This window comes from Molossus molossus, unplaced genomic scaffold, assembly GCF_014108415.1.
Source record: "Molossus molossus isolate mMolMol1 unplaced genomic scaffold, mMolMol1.p scaffold_m16_p_2, whole genome shotgun sequence".
NCBI lineage: Eukaryota > Metazoa > Chordata > Mammalia > Chiroptera > Molossidae > Molossus > Molossus molossus.
In genome coordinates this window covers 59,195,306-59,222,473 of record NW_023425355.1, presented here as the reverse complement: position 1 = coordinate 59,222,473, position 27,168 = coordinate 59,195,306, and the positions used below count along the sequence as shown (strand labels likewise).

The 27,168-nt window shown below is 36.2% G+C and overlaps 1 pseudogene; it reads right to left on the bottom strand.

Annotated features, from left to right (window-relative positions):
* Positions 1-4,095: 4,095 nt before the first annotated feature.
* Positions 4,096-6,191, bottom strand: LOC118635623 (annotated as a pseudogene).
* Positions 6,192-27,168: the final 20,977 nt, after the last annotated feature.

Genomic DNA, 27,168 nt, shown 5'->3' with positions numbered 1-27,168 from the left:
TTTTGAATGTCTCCTGTATTACCAATATCCTGTAACCTACTGTTAATGAAATATAAATATGTTCTGACTTAAGGAACTACATTTATTTAGAGAAAATAAATAAATCATATTAAATCAATATGTAATTCAGGAATGTTTACAATTATTTTTCTTAAAATGTAATCAAAAGTAAAGATGGTCAGCAATCTAATGACAGAGTGTTTTTTAGAAGAGGAAGAACTGGCTCTACTTTGAAGGATAAACGTGATTTTAATAGGAAAGAGTGCTCTTGAATTAAATATATTCTTAAAAATGACTACACATAGAATCTCAGAGGATTTTTATTTTCATCCTTGTATCTTTCTGTATTGTTTTATTTAAAAAAAAAAAAACAAATAACATCATTTTACTAAAGAATAGCATTATTTTCAAACAAAAAACAGTATCTCAGAAATTTGAAGTAATATCCAGACTATTCAGGCCTAAAACAAGCTGAAACACTCGCTGTAGGGTCTCAGAAATTACAACAAAATTGTTTTTCTAGAGTAATTAACTTTAATAATTGTCTTATTACCAAAAGCTGACTTTAAAATTAGATTTTCCCATTGTTTTTATTTGGTATAGCCACCTCATTTTATACTCCTCTGGGTATTTTTGTTTGGTGGTTTTATTTTTATTTGGTTCTATTGTATGTATATTTTTATTTTTTAGAATTATCTTTGTTGTTTAAAGTATTATAGTTGTCCCCCTGGTACTACGAGAATATTTTGGAATTAAGGTCATGTGATAAGATTCAAGTGCTCTCCTATTTACAATCGCTAAGATCTGGAAACAACCCAAGTGCCCATCAGTAGACGAATGGATCAAAAAGCTGTGGTACATATACACAATGGAGTAGTACGCAGTGGTAAGAAAGAAAGATCTCTTATTCTTTGAGACTACATGGCGGGACCTGGAAAGTATCATCCTAAGTGAAACAAGCCAAACAGAGAAAGACAAATTTCATATGATCTCACTGATTTGTGGACTATAATGAACATAACAGTTTGAGGACAATCCCCTAAGGAGTGGGGATGTGGGGGAGGGATGAACCACAGAACTTATATGCATGTATGCATGAACAGTGGACATGGACAACAATCTGGGGAAGGGGCAGGGAGGGAAGGGGGAGGGGGGAATCAGTGGGGGAAAAAAGGAGAATCATCTGTAACAAAAATTAATCAAAAAAAAAAAAAAAAGATTCAAGTGCTCTCTAGGGAGCTTCAGCTAACATTACATGTGGAATGTCCAGTTGCTAGATTGCTTGAGCCCAGAGCTCTGTACTACTATTTGGAGTTTTCCAACTACTGTAGAGAAGGAACCAATATATTTTTTTCTACTCATTGCTGGCAATGGCTTGTGATTCCCTTTAAATTTTCCTCATGATGACCCTTTGTATTATACCAGCAGTAAATGAAAGCAGTAGTTCCTGTTTTTGCTAAATTAATAGGACTTTATTTTTATACTGGAGAAAAGAATTGCCTTAATTACTATATTTGGTTCCTTTTGATTCTCTTATGAAGGCCCCTTGATAGACTTTTGTGTCTCCAGATACCCAGTTGAAAGAATACCATTTCTGTGCGTTACTATGTATAACATTGCCTGATTGCTTGGTTTTCATTAGATTAAAATAACAACAATTTTGATTTTTTGTCCTCTGAACCTTGTATTTCTAAGAAATTTTCACCATGGCTTTACTGGATTTGAGGAAGCAACAGGGAAAAGAAGTTTGAATTATGTAAATATAAAAATGATCAAAAGGGGGTACATACCAGATAGATTTGATGAAAGCTCAGACTGCTTTTCAATGCTTACTGATTGTTACCAAATTAAATTTCAGATACTATTTAGTAATAGGATTACAATACTTAAACAAGTAATAACTTTACACATAAAAACCTAATTGTATTTGTTGAGTCTTGTGGTTTGGATTACTCTCAGGAAAGAAATTTAGAATAATTAATATAAAGTTCTCAGTATTTTTTATATCATACATTCTATTACTATTTGATAATAGAAGGTACACTTGAGATTCCACTATTTTCTAAACCTAAACTAAGATGTGATACATCTGTAAGTATAGTTTTTTTTTTATGACTTAGGTGAATTCACAGTTGATGTTACTCAACCTTCTTTTATTAAAAAAAATACAGTACATTAACTTAAAGACTTGGGGGACTGTAATGTGGTTTAAATAACAATTTCTTGGCAATTATCTGACAACATAGTGGAATATACCACCAGAATAGCCAAGAAATTGCAATATAAAAAAACTGATGTGTCCAGCTGGTGTGGCTTAGGGGTTGAGCATCGACTCATGCACAAGAGGTCACCGGTTCGATTCCCACTCAGAGTACACTCCCAGGTTGTGGGCCAAATCCCCAGTGGGGTGCATGTAGGAGGTGGGCAGTCAATGATCTCTCTCATTAATGTTTTTATCTCTCTCTCTCTTCCTTTCTTTCTCTCTAAAATCAATAAAGAAAAAAGAAAATAAAACTAATGCTATAGATTCTTTAAAACATAAAGATGCAAAGGAACTTATTGAGTAAATGTGCCATTATATATCATCCCTGTGAGCTTAATATGTCCATTATTATAAGCAAAACATATTCCACATATTTGTCAAATATTTAACAGATAAATATCTTAGGTTAATTATCTCAGCATCGGTTGATTTGTTGTTAAGTGTGCAAAAATATTTTATATGTGTTTAATCAAAATTTTAGAACCCAGAAGCAATGATATTGAAAAAAAAAAACTTGTAAATATCTATAGTGTCTAGAAAGTTAAACTTACTAAAAATGACTATGCCAAGATTGCTATTGGAATAAACACTAAACACCATAAAATTATTTGGGGAATGTAAAATTATGTAAGGTATACACTTACTATAATGGTTATAATGGAAGTCTTGACAGTTGAAATTTGTGCTGATAAAGACCTTCCATGCTTGCAAGATCTCTGAAATTGCCCACCCCCATATACACACATCTATTGAACATTATTTAGAAAGCTTTGCACTGACCTCTTAAATAGACTATACTTAAAATAAGTGCAAGACCAGGAAATGAACTACTGAGATTGAGGGTGATGTTCAGTGTAAAATTTTGCCTTGTTCCAACCTTTTTGTTCAAAATATGCACCCAATATATACATACCAAATTATGCTCTTGGGTATGTCTAAACTCAAGCAGGACTTAGAAGTTAATAAGAGAAGATAGTAAGAGAAAACACAAATAAAAGCATGCCCTACTCAAAGCAAAAATATCAGATGCCTAATTCTTCTGAAAATTGTGGAGGAAACAAAAAAAATAAATGTCTGTTCAGAGGATATAGGCCAAGCTTCACAATATTATGTTAGTCTAATGTTTTGTTTTACTCAGGAACTTAAAACAACACTGAAAAAGCCACTGAATTAAAAAGGGAGACCTGACAACTACTAGGTCAAAATTGATGACAGACACTATAAAACATTTGATTTACAACTACCTAATTTTGTTTGTTTTTTTTTTGCCTATTTCTGACCTACTGACATTTTTATTTTTTTTAATTATGAAACTCCAGTTGATACTATGGAGTTTAGTTTAAATAACTGAGAATTCTAAATGTGAATTTAGATAAAAGTCAGGATTTAAAAAGCTTTTTTAATTGCTACTTATCAATTCTTTCAAAGAGGCAGGTAGAAAACAAGGACACACACAATTAAATAACTGGAGCAGTGCTGCTCAACCTTCCTAATGCTGCGACCCTTTAATACAGTTCCTCATGTTGTGGTGACCCCCAACCATAAAATTATTTTTGTTGCTATTTTATAACTGTAATTTTGCTACTGTTATGATTTGTAATGTAAATATCCAATATGCAGGATGTATTTTCATTGTTACAAATTGAACATAATTAAAGCATAGTGATTAATCACAAAAACAACATGCAATTATATAATGTGAAATATTTATTTCTAATTACAAATAAATGAAATTTTGTCTTGAAGCATGGTGTAGCATGGGTAACAGTCTTAATATAACAACAGTAAACTACATTGCTACATTTTGTGGCAGTACGCGTAAAAAGCCAACGTCAATGCAAAGGTTGAGATTGCTTCTTTCTCACCAGATCAGAAATTCTCGGGGCAGGCTTTGCAAGAGCACAACAAAGATCATCTTCCACAACAAGTCTACTTCTCTTTTTAGACTTGATAACCAACAAGCTGGAAAACCCTGTTTCACAAAGATATGTTGTTGGAAATGGAAGAAGAAGGTGCAACACAGTCTCAGACAGAACAGGATATGACTGCAAACACTTGATCCAGAATTTTGTAACTGGCATTGTAGAGAAATCAGTTCTTGCTACATCGCTGTTAATAAGTTCAATGAATTCCTCTTGTGCTGTCTCAGGAACATCTTCAACTTTGACTGTAAATGGACTTCTGGCAAGTGCAAATGGGGTGTCAGGTAGATTTTGAAAGTACAATGAAATTTCATCTGCAAGCATGTGCAAGTGTTTTTCACAGAAATCATCATCATAATCCATTTGCCTGGTTCAGTGTCAGGTTCCTCAAAGAAAGCAGATAAGGTAGGCAACATGTAAATTTTATTTTCATCCATTTTTTTTTTTTTTTTTTTTTTTGCCAAAGCTGAAGTTTCATTTGCAATGATTGAATTTTTTCAGACAAATCGTGGCATGTTGCATTTAGTGCTTGCAGTGATAAATTTAACTCATTCAAGATGGCAAAGATGTCAACCAAGTAAGCTATTTTCTGCAGTTCACTTTTATCACTGAAAAGTGCTTCAAACTACCATCTTGTTTTCTGATTAAAAACATTTTGAGTTCATCACAAAACTCAAAAACACATTTTAAAACTTTTCCTGTCGACAACCATCTCACTTCAGTGTGAAATAGAGCATTGTTCGGGGCATTCAACTTGTTTCACAGTTGCAAAAACAGTCCACTGTTTAAAGTGCTCAACTTTACAAAATGTACAGAATTTATTACACGTTTTATTACTTCTTGTAGCTAATGTGGCAGCCTCTTCATTGCTAATATTTGCCGATGAATCATATAGTGAGTTTCAACGACATTTGGTGACTCATTCAGTACCAAACGTTGAAATCCAAATCAACATCCTAGCATAGCTGGAGCACCATCTTTGAAAACATCACAAACCTTTTCCCAAGAGATCTTATGCTCTTTCAAAGATGAACCGTTTCAGATATATCATGTTGAGTAGTTGTCATTTCAAGAAGTTTGCAAAAAAGAAACTCATTTTTAAAGTCACCATCATTAATATACCTCACGTAAACCAGTAACTCTAAACAGTTTGCAACATCTTTAGATACATCAAGCTGGATGCTAAATATTGGAAGTGGAGCAGATTTAATTTTCTGGATTACCTGATCAAGAATATCAGAACACATGGCATCTATTCTTCTGCAGACCAAGTGTCGTTAGATAAGAAAATTGCACTCAATTCCGTAACAAATTCGTTTCCGATCATGACAGGAACAATGTCTTTGGCGCTGGCAACAGTAAATCCTCAGCAGTGTGGTGTGAGGTTTCATAGCTCTGGCGATTCTGAGTACCACCAAATATACAGCTTCAAGGGCTGCTATGGTCCTGGTCAGTTTGGCTCAGCGGTTAGAGTGTCAGCCTGCGGTCCAGAGAGACCCGGGTTCCGTTCCCAGTAAGGGCACGTACCTCGGTTGCAGTTTGTCCCCGGCCCTGGTTTATCATGTGGGTGGCAGCCACTTGATGTGTCCCTTTCACGTCGATGTTTCTCTCTCTTTCTTCCTCTCTGTCTCTCCCACTCTATCTGAACCAAAAATGGAAAAATGTCCTCAGGTAAGAAAAAAAAAAGTAAATAAAATAAATAAAAACAAAGGCTGCTCTGTTTTGTTTGTGGTACTTGTCACCAGTGTCAAGTCTGGCTTTCTTGAGTCCATCAGCTTTGCTTCTACAATGGTTGGTATTCTTGCCAGCAAAGCTCGGATGCTTGCTATCAAAATGGCGTTTTAATTTGTTTGGCTTCTTACATTCAGCTGATAGAACTTCACAACAAATAACACATTGCAGTTTCTCAATTCCTGCTATAATTATTGAGGTAAAATCATACTGTAAAAATCCTTACTATATTTTCTTTTCTTAACGTTCTTCTCTACATGACCCATTGTCATGGGATGGTCTGCTAATGAAAATAATATATAACAATAGTTTTAATAATACAAAACATGATACATGGCATAATTTAGTCAATACAGTTCATTAAAGTTTCCTATGATTTACCATTCTGCATTTTTGTTTTTTACATGCCTGTTACTATTACAACGGGGCTGTATTCACATCAACCACAGCTGAATATAAAAAGACCAATCAGCGTCCAGATTAAGATCCCATGGTACAAACCTTTTTGCAGTAGTTGATGATTTTACAGTATATAATTTTGCATTTACCCAGTAATTATAACTCATGAAGTGTCATTTTACCTTCAATACTGCTGCTTTCAACACAGTAGCTGCTCTCTACACATGTATGACTGGTCCTCATAAGTACATTATGGTGCCAAACCTGTCACACCTATATTTGTACAGGGTGTTTGTGATGGGGTTAGCTTGATGATGTCATCACACCAGGTACTCATATATGGGTCTATCTGCATGTGGGCAGACTCACCTGGAGAGGCATAGAGGGACAATGTCTTGGTTCCTAAGACCATGAAAAATATGTGTTTTCTGATGTTCTTAGACGACCCTTATGCAAGGGTCGATCAACCCTCACAGGGGTCATGACCCACAGGTTGAGAACTGCTGAAGTAGAGTTATAGAAAATGTCACTTTTAATTAATATTCTGCTGAGCTGAGGGTAAGAAGTTATAGACACTGTCTCTTAGCATGTCTTCTTTTATTAATTAATTTATTTTTGTTACAGATGTTTCTCCTTTTTCCCACCAGACACTTTCTTCCCGACCACCCCCCCAACATTGTTGTCTATGTCTGTTGGTTATGCGTACATGCATATAAGTTCATTGATTTATTTCATTCCTCCCCTCTGCACCCTTCCTCTGAGGTTTGTCAGTCTGAACCATACTCTATCCTATGTCTCTAGGTCTATTTTGTTCATCAGCTTATTTTGTTCATTATACTCCATAAATAAGTAAGATCATGTGGTATTTGTCTTCCTCTGATTGGCTTATTTCACTTAGAGTAATGCTCTCCAGGTCCCTCCATGTCGTCTCAAAGGATAAGAGATCTTTCTTACGGCTGCATAGTATTCCATTGTGTATATATACCACAGTTTTTATTGCAAACATGGGGCTTCCACAGCAAGAGTTCTCAACCTGTGGGCTTCAAACCTGGGTTTATTGTTAGTGTTGGGAGACAAGGTGTTATTTTACAGTCTGGGAAACTGTATGATCCCCAGTCATTGTGTACACATTGAATAAATAATGTACCATCCAAATATACTTACAACTTTTTTAAACATATGCAAATGATGTGATTAAGAAGTGTTAGTCAAAAGATCCTGGAGTGTATAAACCTTATCAGTAAATAACTACTCAGATGCGACTATTATGTGGCATCCATACAATTTTTAAAAATTACAAAAAAGAGAAATGGTGGCAGAGTGAATGGAGCGACACAGACCATCTCCCAGGAACAAACTGGATTTACAATGAAAATAAAGGCAAATCATCAGGAAGGGGCAACCGAAAAACACCTTGGAGGACCGCATAACCAGGGACACTGACTCAATCCTGGTAGGCTTGCGAGGATGTGAGAGGGGCAGGGAGCCCAGGTCCCACCGACCTGGGCAGGGACCAGGGAACTCGGCGGGAAGTTACTGCTACCACCTCCCTTGCGACTTTGCATGAATCCTGGGAACTCTGATGCCTGCTAAGCCCTCAGCTGGTGCTACACAGACTCACGGGGTCCAGGGGGCTGTGCTGGATGCTACTGCCACCTCTGCAGTGTCCTGATACAGCAGCTCAGTCCTGGGGCTTCTGCTGAGTGCAACCCCCTCGGGTGGTGCCACAGCCGCGGCCACCCTTGGCTGGAAGGAGGGGCCTCGTGTTAAAAGTACAAGGTGGCTCCACGACGCAGAGTCCGGACAGAGGCTAAATTGGCAGCAGCCACTCACCTTGGGCTCCACAGAGGGAAGGCAGACTGGACTAGAGCTGTGTGGGGACACTTGGGATTTGGAGGGTGCTCAGAGATTTGCTGAGTGCAGCCATGCAGGACTGTGGTCATGTTACTCCTTCCCAGGGCCCTGGGGAGAGGCAAGGAGGAGGCCCCTCCCTCAGAGATTCAACCCCACCTGGTGGCCACTGAAATGCTAATTGAGGCCCATTAACAATGAACACCTGCCTCACTCTCAGGAAATCCTCTTACACTGAGCACCTGAGGGAGTTTTTCAGGCAACTCAGAAACCAAGGGTCTGCAGGTGACATCTACTAATAGCCTCCAGGCAAAAAAGCTAGAGGATAACTACCATTCCCTGGGCTAGCAACACTAAACAGAAAAGCTAAGACTTGACAGTGGTGTTTAAAGTGGGTCCTCCCTGCCTCATCCAAACCCAGGAGAGGGAGCCACAAACAGCAGAACACCAATACCCACTGGGAAAATTTGGCAGAATCCAAAGCCCACTGTGATAACCAAAATGGTGAGAAACAGAAACAAAAGCCAAATGAAAGAAGACGAGACCTCTACGGAAGATGACATAAATGAGGTGCAGTTAAGCAAGGTAACAGAACTAGAATTAAGAGCCATGATGTTGCGGAAGCTCAACAGCATGTGTAAGGACATGAGCACCATGAGTAAAGACATACAAATGTTGAAAATCAACCAGTTGGAAATTAAAAAGCAACAGGAAGAAATGAAGAATGACATATCAGAAATGAAAAATACATTGGAAAGTCTAAAAAGCATAGTAGGGAAAGCTGAGGACAGTATCAGTAAATAAGAAGACAGGCTAGAAGAAATCAACCAATCAGAAAACCAAAAGAAAAAACGATTAAAAAACAGGACAACAGCTTCAGAGAACTGTGGGACAACTGGAAACAGAATAATATTTGCGTCATAGGAGTCCCTGAAGAAGAAGAAAATAAGCGAGGGTTAGAGAATATATTCAAAAAAATAGTGACAGAAAACTTCCCTAATTTGGTGAAGGAAGAAGGCATTCAAGTTCAAGAAGCACAGAGAGCCCCAAGTAAAAAGAACCCAAACGGACCCACACCAAGACACATAGTAATCAAACTGCCAAAAATTAAAGACAAAGAGAGAATCCTAAAAGCAACAAGAGATAAGCAACAGGTTACCTACAAAGAAAACCCCATAAGGCTCTCAGCTGAATTTTCACAAGAAACACTAGAGGCTAGAAGGGAATGGCATGAAGTAACCAAGGTCATGAAAAACCAGGAACTGAATCCAAGACTACGCTACCCAGCAAGGCTATCATTCAAAACATAAGGTTAAATAAAGAGCTTCCCAGACTAAAAAAAGGCTAAGGGAATACATTAGCACCAAACCAGCACTACAAGAAATGTTAAAAGGACTGCTGTAATTACCAGGAGAAATGTAAAGGAAAATAGAACCACACTAAAGAAAATTGGCAATAAATAACTACATATCAATAATCACCTTAAATGTAAATGGACTGAATGCTCCCATAAAAAGACACAGAGTAGCTGATTGGATTAGAAAGCATGACTCATCTATGTATTGTTTACAAGAGACCCACCTCACAACAAAAGACTCACATAGATTGAAAGTGAAGGGATGGAAAAAAATCTTTCAAGCAAACAGAAAAGAAAAAAAAAGCTGAGGTACCAATACTTATATCTGATAAAATAGATTTCAAAATGAAGGCCATAACTAGAGACAAAGAAGGCCACTACATAATATTGAAAGGATCTATCCAACAGGAAGATATAACCTTGATGAACATATATGCACCCAATATAGGAGCACCAAAATATATTAAAAATCTTTTGGAGGACTTCAAAGGAGAAATCGATATCAATACAATCATAGCAGGGGACATCAAAACCCCGCTGACCTCACTGGATATATCCTCTAGACAAAAAAATTAGCAAGGAAACAGAGACTCTAAATGAAGCACTAGACCAAATGGATTTAATAGATATCTACAGAGAACTACACCCCAAAACTACAGAATTCACATTCTTCTCAAGTGCACATGGAACTTTCTCAAAGATAGACCACATGTTGGGGCACAAACTAAGTCTCTACAAGTTCAAGAAGATTGAAATTATATCAAGCATCTTCTCAGACCACAATGGCATGAAACTAGAAATCAATTGCAAGAAGAACATACCAAGATATTTCAACACATGGAAGCTAAATAGCATGTTATTAAACAATGAATGGGTCACCGAGGAGATCAAGGAAGAAATCAAAAACTTCCTGGAAACCAATGAAAATGAAGACACAACAACAAAAACTCTATGGAATGCAGCGAAAGAAGTTCTAAGAGAGAAGTTCATAGCACTACAGGTCTACCTCAAAAAAACAAGAAAATTTTCTAATTGACTGTCTAACCTCACAACTTAAAGAATTAGAAAGCAAACAAAAAGAAAACCTCAAAGCAAGTAGAAGGAAGGAAATAGTAAAGATCAGAGCAGAAATAAATGACATAGAGACCAAAAAAAGAATTCAAAGGATCAATGAACCAAAGAGTTGGTTTTTCGAAAAGATAAACAAGATTGATGGACCCTTAGCTAGACTCACCAAGAAACAAAGTGAGAGAACCCAAATACACAAAATCAGAAATGAAAGAGGAGAAGTAACAACCAACACCACGGAAATACAAAAGATCGTTAACAACTACTATGAACAACTATATGGCAACAAATTCGACAATCTAAGCCAAATGGACAAATTTCTAGAAACACATAGTCTCCTAAAACTATTCCCGGAAGAGATAGAAAACTTGAACAGATCAATAACAACTAAGGAAATTGAAGAGGTAATCAAGGCTCTCCCAGCAAACAAAAGCCCAGGCCCAGATGGTTTCACGGGGGAGTTTTACCGAACATTCAAAAAAGAACTAACACCCATTCTCCTCAAACTATTTCAAAAAATTCAAGAAGAAGGAAGACTTCCAAACACTTTCTATGAGGCCAGCATAATTCTAGTTCCAAAACCAGAAAAAGATACTACGAAGAAAGAAAACTACAGGCCAATATCCCTTATGAATATAGACCCCAAAATCCTGATCAAAATATTAGCAAATCGGATCCAGAAATACATCAAAAAAATTATTCACCATGACCAAGTGGGATTCATTCCAGGGATGCAAGGCTGGTACAATATTTGCAAATCAATGAACGTGATACACCACATAAACAAAATGAAGAATAAAAACCACGTGATCATATCAATAGATGCTGAAAAAGCATTCGACAAAATCCAGCATCCATTTCTGATAAAAACGCTCAGCAATGTAGGAATAGAGGGATCATATCTCGACATAATAAAGGCCATATATGAAAGACCTACAGCCAACATCACACTCAATGGACAGAAACTAAAAACATTTCCATTAAGAACAGGAACAAGACAGGGATGTCCCCTTTCGCCACTCTTAATTAACATTGTACTGGAAGTCTTAGCCACAGCAATCAGACATGAAGAAAAAATAAAAGGGATCCAAATTGGAAAGGAGGAAGTGAAACTGTCATTATTTGCAGATGACATAATATTGTACATAGAAAACCCTAAAGACTCCATCAAAAATCTTTTAGACTTAATAAATGAATTTGGCAAAGTAGCAGGATACAAAATTAACGTCAAGAAATCGACGGCATTCTTGTACATCAATGATGAACTCACAGAAACAGAAACTGAAAAAACAATCCCATTTACCATCGCGCCAAAAAAATTACGATACCTAGGAATAAACTTAACCAAAGAAGTAAAGGACCTATTTTCAGAAAACTACAGGTCATTGAAAAAAGAAATAGAGGAAGATATAAAAAAGTGGAAGCACATACCCTGTTCATGGATTGGAAGAATTAACATAATTAAAATGTCCATACTACCCAAAGCAATCTATAGATTTAATGCAATCCCCATCAAAATACCAACGACATATTTCATAGAACTAGAACAAATACTTCAAAAGTTCATATGGAACCAAAAAAGACCCCGATTAGCCACAGCAATCTTGAAAAAGAAGAACAAAGTAGGTGGGATCACAATACCAGATATCAGGTTATACTACAAAGCGACTGTAACCAAAACAGCCTGGTACTGGCACAAGAACAGCCATATAGACGAGTGGAACAGAACTGAAAACCCAGAAATGGACCCAAGGCAATACGCTCAATTAATATTTGACAAAGGTGGCAAGAGCATACAGTGGAGTAAAGACAGCCTCTTTAATAAATGGTGTTGGGAAAATTGGACAGCTACATGCAAAAAAATGAAACTAGACTATCAACTTACACCATACACAAAAATAAACTCAAAATGGATAAAAGACTTAAATGTGACCCGTGAATCCATAAAAATTCTAGAGGAAAATGTAGGCAACAAAATTTCGGACATCATACAGAGCAGAATTTTCACTGATACATCACCTAAGGCAACAGACACAAAGGAGAAAATGAACACATGGGACTACATCAAACTAAAAAGCTTCTGCACAGCAAAAGAAACATTCATCAAAATGGAAAGGCAACCCACTGTATGGGAGAACATCATTGCCAATGATGTATCAGATAAGGGGTTAATTTCCAATATATATAGAGTGCTCATACAACTCCACAAAAGGAAGACAAAGAACCCAATTAAAAAATGGGCAGAGGAGCTGAATAGACAACTCTCCAAACAGGACATACAAATGGCCAAGAGACATATGAAGAAATGCTCAACATCACTAATCATCAGAGAGATGCAAATTAAAACAACAATGAGGTATCACCTCACACCTGTCAGAATGGCCGCCATCAACAAATCATCAAACAACAAGTGTTGGCGAGGGTGTGGAGAAAAGGGGACTCTAATACACTGCTGGTGGGAATGCAGCCTGGTGCAGCTGCTATGGAAAACTATATGGTGCTACCTCAAAAAATTAAAAATTGAACTTCCATTTGACCCAGTGATCCCACTGCTGGGAATATACCCTAAGAAGTCTGAAACACCAATCAGGAAGAATATATGTACCCCCATGCTCATAGCAGCACTATTTACAATCGCTAAGATCTGGAAACAGCCCAAGTGTCCATCAGTAGATGAATAGATCAAAAAGCAGTGGTACATATACACAATGGAGTACTATGCAGCTGTAAAAAAGAAAGATCTCTTATTCTTTGAGACTACGTGGAGGGACCTTGAAAGTATTATCCTAAGTGAAACAATCCAAACAGAGAAAGACAAGTTTCATATGATCTGACTTATTTGTGGAATATAATGAGCATAACAGTGTGAGGAATGGGGTAGTCCCAGAGACGCAGAAGCAGGGTACGGACTGACAATCCCCTAAAGTGGGGCGTGGTGGGGGAGAGATAAACCACAGAACTTATATGCATGTATGCATGAACAGTGGACATGGACAACAATCTGGGGAAAGGGCAGGGAGGGAGGGGGAGGGGGGAATCAATGGGAGAAAAAGGAGAAATATCTGTAACAAAAATTAATTAATAAAATTTAAAAAAAGATTAAAAAAAAAAGCAGTGGTACATGTACACAATGGAATACTATGCAGCTCTAATAAAAAAAAGATATCTTATCCTTTGAGATCCCATGGAAGGACCTGGTAAGTTTTATGCTAAGCGAAACAAGCCAGGCAGAGAAGGACCTATATCATATGATCTCACTTATTTGTATAATATAAAGAACTAAACAACCTGCTGAACAAAATTAAGTCTGAGACATGGAGGTGGGGTACATAGTGACAAGCATCAGAGAAAGTCGGAATTTGTGGGAGAAGAGTTAAATCCCAGAATTTACAAGCATATATGCATGACCAATGAACATAGACAACAAAGCTCGGAATGGGGAAGAGGGGAAGGGGAGGAGGGTCTAAATGGGGGAAAATTGAGAAACATCTGTAAGCCAAACAAATTAATAAATAAAAATAAAAAAAATAAATAAAAAGTTGTCTTCATTATTGCAAATTTGAGAGCAACTGCTATTAACATCTATGGATATTGTGAAGACACCTTAGAACATTGAGGTACACAAAGAAATGATTCATTTGCCACATCTATATGTCCACAATACTAAAGAAGTGAATTATGTGGGATACAAAATATGAATGTAAAAATATCAGGGAAAATTATTGACCAAAAAAAGTTGTTTGACAGCATACATAGTTCATAAATTCCATCAAAGATGTAAAACAACAGAAGCTCTCATTTATTGCTGGTGGGAATACAAATGGAACAACCACTTTGAAGAGTTTACAGTTATTTTGCAAAGCTGAACATAGTCTTAGCATATGATACAACAATCATATTCCTAGTTATTTACCCAACTGACTTAAAAACTAATGTCCACACATAAATCTGCAAATAAATGTTTATAAATTTTTGTTTATAATCATCAAACCTAGAATTAACCCAGTTGTCCTTTGATAAGTGATTGGATAAACTGTGGTCCATCTAGACATTGGAATGTTGTTTAGCAATAAGAAGAAATGACCTATTAAGCCATAAAAAGACATGGATAAAATTTAAATAAATATTTCTAAGATAAACAGTTTGAGAAGACTAGATATTGTATTATTTTAATTATATAATATTATGTAAGAGGCAAAACTAGACAATAAAAATCAGTGGTTACAAAAAAAAAAAAAAAATTAGTGGTTACCAGAGGACTGATTACAGGGAGGTGGGAAAGTTTAAATAGGTGAGGCACAGGAAATTGTTGAAGATAGAGAAACTATTGGATATAATAGTGAAAATGTCAATTTATGACGCTATTCTTCTATCAAAACCCATTAAACTTCAAAGGACAAGAAATTAATCTTAATATATGCAAATTAAAAAATATCCTTGATGAAGTCAGGATAATCTCAGGATAGAATAAAGAATGTGAAAAATCTAGTTAACTATTTAACAGATATATAAAACAACTTCACTGAAGGAGTTAGGAAAATAAGCAGCAAACCTAAGTTACTTTGGAAATAAGTGGAGTCTAAAAGTACAGGCAAAAAAAGCTACACAGAAACATTAAGCTCTAGTTGACAAAGTTCTTTCCATTGGTGGAACAGGTTAACAATTTGATATTTTATACATATATACAAGAATTGAACAATTAAGTAAACAGATAGAAAATTGTGGAAGCTAGACTTTGTCATTATCAGAGTGGGAATTTATAGTAAAGCAAGCGGTGGGAGGAGAAAGATGCATGTAATAATGAATTAGAGTAGGATACATAAGAATGAACTCTTGTTTAGCCACAGATACACACAGTTACATATAGAAATATTTTAGATATGTGTATACACATTGGTTATTATAAACACATATACTCCCTTGTTTTGGGAGCCATGAGGGCCAAGAAGCAACTATATCCCAGTAGCAATGTGCATACATAGAATCTAGATCTTGCGTTCTAAAACCATTCTCCAGTGAAGAAACCAAGGTTCCTTGGAGGTACAGCTGAGTCAAGACTGGGACAGAAAATATTCAAATTGAAACTGGAGCATCTTATACTGCCAGAACAAAAGAAAGTGCCACAGGGAGAGAGCGAGAGAGCGCGTGCGCGCGCGAGAGAGAATGATGAGAATATGCCAAAGGGGCATAGTAGTCAACTGAAAGTTACCAATGGTCAAAGTTGGAAAATTTGAACAACACATAAATTAAAAGAGTACTGGAGTATAACCCAAACTGTAAATTAAATATCCAGGAGTTCATGATGATATAAATAAATAACTGAATAAATAAATAAAATGAGAAGTAAAGACAATTCTTCCTTGCATAAGAATTTTAAATATTTAATACCCCTAGGGAGGGGGTCATAATTCATTACTCATTAATTGTGGGGTGAGCATAATGGCTTCCTTTCTAAAGAGTACTGTGGGAAAAGGGGGAAAATAATACTTATATAAAGTCCTGGCCTAGTAGTTCAGTTGGTTAGAGTTTTGTCCCAATATGCCAAGAATAATTAATCAGTGGAGAAACCTGGACAATATTACTCAGCCTGGAGATCAAGCTTCACATCAATAGAGATAAGTCATGCTAATGGTTATGTGCTCTTGATATAATGTGATGAAAATGGTCCTTCACTTCTGTGTTTTTCTTACACAAGAAATATACACATTTCTTTTGACTGTCTCAAAATATTTTTTTAAATCATCACAGAATTATACTATAAAAATACTATTATTTTATGACATAAAAGCATTACATATCAACATGCTAGCTTGCATTTTCCCCCATCATGGTAATAATAGCAAGATCATTACTGTAGTCTAACTTTGCAGTAGTTAGTTTTGTATTATTTTGCTGAGCACTTCTTCATTGCATGAAAAAAACATTAACAAGAAAGTGTTTTGTAACTTTGTACTAAAAAAACAAACCCAACTTTTTTCTAAGACTATGTGGGTTTGTGATTTTGTCATGTAATATTGAATATTTAATATCATGTTAATTATAAGTGCATTAATTTCTTCACTTTAACATTTATGTATAAATATAGTTAAATATTTTAGTTTAAGATGTGGAACATCTTGACTATGAAGAGAAAACTGGAGAAAAGGGAAATGCCAAAAATGTATTAAAATATAATGCCTTAAGAATACAGATAATATCCTCCATCTCACTCTTCTTCCCAAAGAAACAGCAAAAATTGGTAAAAGATAACAAGGCTAGTCTGGCCAGTGTGGATCAATAGACTGGGCATTGTCCCATGGACTGAGAGTTCTGATTAGATTCCTGGTGAGGGCACATGGCTAGGTTTCAGGCTCCACCTCCAGTAAGGGGCATGCAGGAAGCAGCCCATCCATATTTCTTACATTGGTGTTTCTATCTCTCTCTTTCTCTCTTTCTAAAAATTATCAATAAGCCCTGGCAGGTTGGGTTTAGCAGTTAGAGCGTTGGCCTGCAGTCTGGAGAGACTCGGATCCGGTTCTCGCTAAGGGCACGTACCTCAGTTGCAGTTTGTCCCTGGCCCTGGTTGGGTCGTGTGGGTGGCAACCACTCGATGTGTCCCTTTCACATCGATGTTTCTCTCTCTCTCTCTTCCTCCCACTCAATCTGAACAAAATATTAAAAATATGTCCTCGGGTGGGGATAAAAAATAAAATAAATACAATAAAAATAATCAGTAAAAAACATACTAAAACAATTTTTATAAAGATGACAAAGCTTAAAGCATGAGCTACACAAGTAGGTGGCAATCAGGAGATAGTCCTATGGCAAGACGGTGAAAGCAGATGGTAAAGGTGATCAGATGTATAGGAATGACTGTGATACCTAATGGAGAAAAACGGCCTTATTCAATCAAAGTTCTTTAAGGCACTCTACTTAAAGTTTTCATAAAAATATATATATATTTTTTTTATTTCAAAAGTGTGGTTTTGAACATACAAGTACTATTATAGACATCCTGGCACCTTCAAAAACAGAGCCTGGATGAAAATGATATGAGATAATTCGGGTGCAAAATTTAAGAAAGTATTTGCTCTAAGTGTCACAAAAAATGTCAAATCTTCACTAAGAATGAGTGTCTCCTTGATTTTGTACTCACTTCACTCTGGGTCTAGTTTAAAGAATGGATCTTTATGTGCTGGATGGTATCTGACTACTTAAGAGAAGAAATGTAACATTATTTGATATTTCTAAGTCAATTTTTGGTCACTATTGGTGCATTTGTTAAATTAATTTATTTTTGTTACAGATGTTTCTCCCTTTTCCCCATTGACACCCCCTTCCACACACCCCTCCGCCCCGTCCCCAGCTTTGTTGTCTATGTACATCGGTTATGCATACATGCATATAAGTTCTGTGGTTTATTTCTTCCCTCCCCACACCCCCGTCTTCTGAGGATTGTTAGTCTGTACCCTACTTCTAAGGCTCTGGGTCTATTTTGTTCATCAGTTTGCTTAGTTCATTATATTCCAGAAATAAGTGAGATCATGTGATATTTGTCTTTCTCTGCTTGGCTAGTTTTGCATAGGATAATGTTTTCCGGGTTCCTCCATGTTGTCTCAAAGGACGAGAGATTTTTCTTCCTTAGCTGCATAGTACACGATTGTATATATGTACCACAGCTTTTTGTCCACTTGTCTACTGATGGACACTTGGGCTGTTTCCAGATCTTAGGTATTATAAATAGTGCTGCTATGAATATATAGGTACATATATTCTTTCCAATTGATGTTTCAGGCTTCTTAGGGTATATTCCTAGAGGTGGGATCAGAGTCAAATGGCATTCAATTTTTAATTTTTTGAGGTAACACCATAGTGTTTTCTATAGTGGCTGTACTAGTCTGCATTCCCACCAGCAGTGTATTAGAGTCCCCTTTTCTCCTGCCCTCACCAGCACTTGTTGTTTGATGATTGGTTAATGGTGGCCATTCTGACAGGTGTGAAAAGATACCTCATTGATTTTTAATATAAATCTCTCTGATGGTTAGTGACATTGACCTTTTTTTCATATGTCTCTTGGTCATTTGTATGTCCTGTTTGGAGAGGTGTCTCATTAGGTCCTCTGCCCATTTTTTGATTGGGTTCTTCGTCTTCCTTTTGTGGAGTTGTGTGGCTACTCTATATATTTTGGAAATTAACCCCTTATCTGATATATCATTGGCAATTATGTTCTCCCATATAGTGGGTTCTCTTTCCATTTTAATGTTTTTGTTGTTGTTGTTGTTGTTGTTGTTTTGTTTTTTGCTGTGCAGAAGCTTTTTAGTTTGATGTAGTCCCATGTGTTCATTATTTTTCTTTTGTTTCTGTTACCTTAGGTGATGGATCAGTGAAAATTCTGCAGCGTATGATGTCTGAAATTTTGTTGCCTACATTTTCTTCTAGGATTTTTATGGATTCACAAGTCACATATACATCTTTTATCCATTTTGAGTTTATTCTTAGGTATGGTGTAAGTTGATGGTCTAGCTTTATTTCTTGCTTGTAGTTGTTCAATTTTCCCAACATCATTTATTGAAGAGGCTGTCTTGACTCCACTGTACTCTCTTGACAACTTTGTCAAATAGTAATTGAGCATATTGTCTTGGGTCAATTTCTGTGTTCTCTGTTCTGTTCCATTGATCTATCTGCCTGTTCCTGTGCCAGTACCAGGCTGTTTTGATTATAGTGGCTTTGTAGTATAACCTGATATCTGGTATTGTGATCCCTCATACCTTGTTCTTATATTTCAAGATTTTTGTGGATATTCAGGGTCTTTTTTGCTTCAATATAAACTTCTAGGGTATTTATTTTAGTACTGTGAAGTATATCATTGGTATTTTTATGGGAATTTCATCAAATCTATAGATAGCTTTGGGTAGTATGGACATTTTAATGATGTTAATACTTTCAATCCATGAAAATGGTATATATATATATATATATATATATATATATATATATATATATATATAAAATATTTCTCTATTTATTCTTTCAATGACCTGTAATTTTTTGTGAAGAGACCCTTTACTTCTTTGGTTAAGTTTATTCATAGGCATCTTAATGTTTTTGCCACAATGGCAATTGAGATTGCTTTTTTAGTTTCTCTTTCTGTGAGCTCATTGTTGGTGTATAAAAATGCCATAAATTTCTTGACATTAATTTTGTATCCTGCTACTTTGCAAATTTATTTATTAAGTCTAGTAGATTTTTGGTGGAGTCTTTAGGGTTTTTTATGTACAAAATCATGTCATCTGCTAATAATGACAGTTTCCCTTCCTACTTTCCACTTTGGATCCCTTTTATTTTTTCTTCATGTCTGATTGCTGTGGCTAAGACATCCAGTACTGTGTTAAATAAGAGTGGCGAAATTGGACATCCCTATCTTGTTACTCTTCTTAAGAAAAATGCTTTTAATTTTTCCCATTGATTATGATGTTGGCTTTAGGTTTTTCATATATGGCCTTTATTATGTTAAGATATGATCCCTCTATTCCCACTTAGTTCAATGTTTTCATCTGAAATGGGTGCTGGATTTTGATGAATGTTTTTTCAGTGTCTATTGATATGATCATATGGTTTTTATCTTTCATTTTGATTATGTGGTGTATCACATTTATTGATTTGTGAATATTGTACCATGCTAGCTTCCCTGGGATGAATCCCAGTTGGTCATGGTGAATAAAACTTTTGATGTATTGTTGGATCCAATTTGCTAATATTTTGTTAAGGATTTTGACATGTGTCCATCATGAATATTGGTCTGTAGTTTTCTTTCATGGTAGTGTCTTTACATGGTTTTGGAATTAGGATTATGTTGGCCTCATAAAATGGGTTTGGAAGTCTTCCGGCTTCTTGGATTTTTGGAACAGTTTGAGGAGAATAGGTATTAGATCTTCTCTGAATGTTAATTAAAACTCCCCTGTGAAGCCATTCAGGCTTGGGCTTTTGTTTGTTGGGAGTTTCTTAATTACATCTTCAATTTTTGTTGTTGTTATTGGTCTGTTTAAATTTTCTATCTCTTCCTGGTTCAGTTTTGGGAGCCTATGTGTTTCTAGAAATTTTTTTCTATTTTGCCTAGGTTGTCCAATTTGTTGGCATATAATTATCCATAGTATGTTTCAATAATCCTTTGTATTTCTGTGGTGTAAGTTGTTATTTCTCCTCTTTTGTTTCTGATTTTATTTCTTTGGGTCCTCTCTTTGTTTCTTGGTGAGTCTTATTTCTGCTCTGATCTTTACTATTTCTTTTTTTTTATAACTGTTTTGTGTTTTTCTTTTTGTGTACTTTCTAGTTTTTTAAGTTGTAGGGTTAGAGAGTCAATTAGAATTTTTTTCTGTTTCTTGAGGTAGGCTGTAGTGCTATGACCTCCCCTCTCAGGACTGCTTTCTCTGTGTCCCATAAATTTTGTGTTGTGTGTTTGTTTTCATTGGTTTCTGGGAAGTTTTTTATTTCTTCCTTGATATCATTAGTAACCCACTCATTGTTTAATAACATGCTATTTAGCCTCCAAGTGTTTGAATGTTTTTGTGTTTTTGTTGTTTCATGCTATTGTGATCCGAGATACTTGATATGATTTCAATTTTTTAATTTATAGAGACTTACTTTGTGTCTTAACATGTGGTTTATGTTTGAGAGTGTCCTGTGTACACTTGAGAAGAATGTATATTCTGAAGCTTTGGGCTGAAATGTCCTGTAAATATCTATTAAGTCCAACTGATCTAGTTTGTCTTGTAAGGACTCTATGTCCTTGTTAAGTTATTATTTGGAAGATCTATCCAGTGGTGTCAGTGGGGTGTTAAAATCACCCACTATGATTGCATTGCTATTGATCTCTCCCGTGTAGTCCTGCAGAAGACTTTAGTATGTTTTGGTGTTTCCCCTTATATTTGGTATGTATATGTTTACTAGGTTTATATCCTCTTGTTGGATTGATCCTTTTAATATTATGTAGTTACCTTCTTTGTCTCTTATTATTGCCTTTGTTTTGATGTCTATCTTGTCAGATCTGAGTATTGCTACACCAGCTTTTTTTTTTTTTTTTTTTTTTTTTAATTTTATTTGCTTGAAAAAAAATTTTTCTTCCCTTCACTTTCATTCTATGTGAATCTTTGTTGTGAGGTGGGTCTCTTGTAAGCAGCATATATATATAACATATTTTATTATCCAATTAACTACCCTATGTCTTTGATTGAAGCATTTAAGCCATTTACATTTACGGTTATTATTGATAAATAGTTATTAGTTGCCATTTTTATTTTATGCCTGTGTTCCTCTCTCTCTCTGTGTGTCTCTGTTTCTTCTTCTTCTTCTTACAACAGTCCCTTCAGCATTTCTTGCAGTGCAGGTTTGGTGGTGGTAAATTCCCTTAACTTTTTAAATCTGTGAAGCTCTTTATTTCTGCTTCAATTTTGAATGATAGCCTTGCTGGATAGAGTAGTCTTGGATTCAGACCCTTGCCTTACATTACTTTGTACACTTCATGACACTCCCTTCTGGCCTGTAGTGTTTCTATTGAGAAATCAGCTTTTAGTGTAATGGGAGCTCCCTTGTAAGTAACTTTCTGTCTCCCTTAAGATTCTTTCTTTGTCTTTAATGTTTGCCATTTTTATTATAATGCATCTAGGTGTGTGCCTTTTGGGGTTCATCTTGGGACTCGCTGTGTTTCCTGGACTTGTGTGACTTTTTTCTTCACCAGTTTAGGAGAGTTTTCTGTCATTATGTTTTCAAATAGATTATTCCTTTCTCTGACTATTCTCTTTCTGTAACACCTATAATGCGAATACTTAAACTCCCCTTCTGCTTTTTATTTTTTCCCCCCATTTGCTACTCCATTTTGGTATTTTCTTCTACCTTGTCTTCTAATTCACTGATTCAGTCTGCAGCCTCTCTTAATCTACTATTGAACCCTTCTAAGGTATTTTTCATAGCAGCTATGTCATTCTTTATTTCCCCTTGATATTTTTATGCATAGCTTCTATCTCTTTTTTTAAGCTGAAGTAGTTCCCAATGAGCTTTCATAATTCTTATTAAGTTGCTTGTAGTTCTACCAAATTGTTTGAGGACCCTTATAATCATTGCTTTGAATTCTTTATCTGACAAGTCGCTTTCTTCTAGTTCTTATAGTTTCTTTCTGGTGATTCTTCTCTTTTTTTCATTTGGGTGTTGTTGTTTTTTTTTGTTTGTTTTGTTTTTATCTCACCACTTTAACAATTTGATAAAGTGAGGGATGTTGGAGTGTGTAGGCAGGTTGGTGTGTATCAACTAAGGCTGATATGTCTCCCAACCTGTTTTTGTGTATGGCACCTCTTTCCTGCTGTGGGTGCTGAATAATTGACATCTCGCAGCTGGTATTGGTCTTTTGTGAAAGTCTCAGATTCTTGAGACTTGCTGCTGCTTTTGCTGGGTCACCACTCCTGATCAGCTTCTGCTGATGCTGCTAGGGATGGGTCTCAGCTGCTGATATGTGTTGCTGCTAACAGGTGTGTGTGTCCAGCTGGTATACTTCTGGGGTGTGTGGGTCCCGCTGGTATGTTACTGGCCTGCATGGGTTACTGCTGGTATCCTGATAGGGTGTGTGGGTTCCACCAGCACGCTGCTGTGGTTCATGGGTCCCTCTGTTATGCTGCTTGGGTGTGTGTGTCCAGCTGGAGTTCTTCCGAGGTGCGTGGTTCCGTTGATACATTGCTGGAGTTCACGAGTTCCACTGGTGTGCTGCTGGGTTTCATGGTCCCTATGGTACACTGCTGAGGTGCGTGCATCTCACTAGTATTCTGCTGGGGTACCCTGCTGCTTGGTGGGGCTCAGCTCCTGATCAGTTGCTGCTGGGAGCAAGTGTCAGCTCCCAGGTTCACAGTGCTGCTGTTGTCAGGGGGTGCTCTCAGGTCCCAACCTTTTACTGCTATTGGGGGCTGATGATGTTCTACACCTGGGACTTTGCTGCTGCTGTGGGGAGGGACTCCACTCTAACTTTGTAGCTGCAATTGTCAGGGGCAGATCTCAGCTGCCAGAGCCCTGCTGCTTGGGCTGGGGCACTGCTCATGATCACCTTTTGCTGATGCCACTGGGGATGGGTTTCAGCTGCCAATCTGAGCTGCTTATGCCTATTGGGGGTGGGACTCTATTCCTGCCCAGTCACTGTTGCTGAGGGGGTAGGTACTGGGTTCCCAAGCTGGTGCTAGTGCTGCCACAAGCCTAGGTGAGCCACTGCTGCTGTTAGGGGTGGGGGTCGGGCTCCTGGCCGGTTTCAGCTACTGCAGCAGACACCTCAATAGCACTGCTACTGTGCACTGACTGTGTTGACAGAGCTGAGTCCACTGGACTGATGGTGCAAGGCTCTCTAGTGGACTCAGGTCACTTGGCCCTAGATGCTTCCTGTTCCCTATTCTCAGGGAAGACCTGGGGTCTTCCAAGATGGTGGGGCCTCCTGGCCACACAGGGGAAAAATTGCTGATGTGCCACTTACTGCAGTAGCTGGCTACGGTCTGTCCATAGCTCAGGAACTTTTTGCCTTGTGTCTCTGCACTGCTCAAGGTTAGTCATCCACACTCACATTTACTCACACTCTCACACATTCATCCTCGTTCTGGGCATGAATCTACACCTCTTTTTTCATCCCCTTTCCCCATCAATCTGTGGGGAATAGACCTGGAGAGTATTAAGTGTAGTTTTCTGACAAAGCTCTATAAATGGCAGGCCTATATTATTTAGTCTTCTTTGCACTCCTTTTCTGTTAAATAAGAACCAGATTATTGTAATGGTATTCACTAACAATGTCTTTACACCTCGTTCTTTTCTGTCAGCCTAATTACTAATTTGGGATTAAGTCTCCTTTCTGAAATTGGTTCTCTTTAGCAAAAACTTCATTACACATTATTTTGTTTTCTTAGAATTTTAAAAATATTATTAAACATATAAAAAGCACACTCTAGTACAATTATTAAAGAATTGTTTTACCAAGTGGTGACAAGGTAACTTAAATAGAAGTTGCTTTGGAGCTACCTAAGCACTTGCAAAACATATTAAACACTCTAAGTTTAAAAATAAGTTTCTATTTTGCAAAAAGTGGTCCGGTATTCCTTTTCTTTTACCTTTATAAAAATGAACTTGTCAGGAAACTTAATGGTATATGGAATTTGGCCTCAAATGTAATATGGAAGAATTTTAGCAGCCATAAACAGTTAGAAGTAGTGCCTGGAAAATATTCTCCATCCTTAGCAGAGGATAATTAGAATGATGCTAAAGTGGAATAAAGTTAGCCATCATATAACTCTTATACTGTAAAACCTGCCACTGTGCCTAATCAGAAAAAAAGGGGGGGGGAGGGGTAAATTATAAATTTTGCAAAATGCTTAGACATTCTTTAATAAATAAAGTGAATACTTTCATAAACAAAAGTTTTACCTTTTTTTTCCCCTATAGATAAACACTCTTTGGGGAGATGAATATTGCTACAGTCATATTGTGCTTTCAGTTAATGAGATGGGGGTTCTATTTGTTAGAGTTTTATGGTAAAGAAGTTTATAATTTACTAACAAACTGTCTTGCTTTCAAAGCATTCTCTTATGGCACTGATTTTCTTTCTTCATTAGAAACATTGATGTGTTAATTTGTGTGTTTATGGCAGCAGATGTGCACCTTCACTAAAAGGCTGCCAGAGTGAGGAAAAAGGATAGGAAAGAAAAAGAAAAAGAGGTTTCAGAGTTTTCAATTGGTAACAAATTCATACTCAAATGAAAAATTGGAGAGTTTATTTGAAACATATATTAGGTAAATATGTTATCTGAAATATCAAATATGCATCACTAAAATTTTGCCTGCTTTCTTTGTAATCCCATCACTGATCTCTACCCCTACCCTTTCTCTTATGTCCAAAATGACATATATACTCAATTTTACCCTCTGTCTTTGGAATTCTCATGCTTATGTAAATTTCCATTGGGCATGTATTAAAACTTGATTTTCTCCTGTTAATCTGTCTCTGTTATTTTGATTATTAGCCCAGCTAGAAGAATTTAGAATGTGGGAACAAAAGGTTTTTATTTTTATTTTTTATGTTTTTGGTCTGTTTTTTGCTCTTCAGAATTAACTTCTTATTATGACCCCATCTAAACACATATATTTATTGCATAAGCAATAATTTTTTGAGATCCTCTTTTATATACTGTATGGTAGAAATCAGGTATTCAACATATATTATTAGATGAATAGAATTATCTTATAATTTGGGAGATATTCAAAAGAGAATGCAGCTTTACAACAATTTACATATCATAGCTCTATACAACACTGAAGGAGAAAAAGTTTCTGCCTTATAAATTCTAGGTATTTGAAATTCTGAATGGAATGCCTCTTTGCTGTTATGTTGTGAATATGTTCTCTTCAACCTTTTCCTTCCAATACTTTTCATGATTCCTCTTATCTACCTGAGATTGCCTGAGGTCTCCATCCCCTTCAAGGATAACCAAAAAGCCAATGCTCTTTATTTGTGGATAAGGGCATTCTACCCTGGACAGTTCTGTAAATGCACTGGGCTTTATGATGCTGAAGCAGGAGAAAAGCTGGGGAAGGACAGTTGGGGGCAGATTGTGGAGGCATTTGATTGTAGGTATTCAGGAGCAATTAAAAGTAGTATCTTGAAAACTGGGCTTTAGGTAGATTAATATGACAACTATATGCAAAAATTATAAGGAGAGAAATGGCAGGCACTGAGACAAGCTACAAAATCACTTGCAATTAAAATTAGAAAAACGGACAAAAGGGGAATAAGAACAGAAACTTGGGGAACAAAAATTGTGTAGCTTATGGACAAATGCAAAGTACAAGCATCATTTTTATTTGTTCTTTACATTACGCTGTGTTCTACCATGTAAAATACTTTTATGAGATGCATAGTAAGTTAAATTATCTTCGATTCATAGCATACAGTGGGACTGCTCTATGAAAACATAGAAGTGTTCTTTACAATCAGAAGGTGGGGGATCTTCATTTAGAACTGAACATTTCATCTAAAAAAATAATAGTCTTAAATGTTAAGCTTATAGATCACATGTGCACAAGATTTTTTTAAATGTAATTATTGAGAAATAGCTTATATTGATGTGTTAAATGAAATCCTGTGGCTTTGATATTAAAAAAAAAATTAACCAGAGAATGATACAACATTAGAAAACATGATAATAAATTGCTGATAGCAATAATGTTATTTTTAATGGATAAACAGTGATAATTCATATTCTTAAACATAAAATTTAAAATAATTTAATTTGGGTACTGATTTTTAGGCAAGTATTGTTGCTACAATATTAAAATTAATGTATATTTTTATACCTACATTTTTCAGTGAAGTAAGAAAAAATTTAGAGGTCTTTTGGGATGAGATTTAACTGGCAAGCAAGAAAGTAGAATTTTAATACCAACTATACCACTAACTAAGAAATTTTACAGCTCCTCTGGACTTTATATGCTTTATTTTTAAGTAAGCATCTTGACACTATTATTTGTCAATTTCTTTTTAATTCCTCATACTTACCTTAAAAATAATAAGATTTAAAAGGCATTTA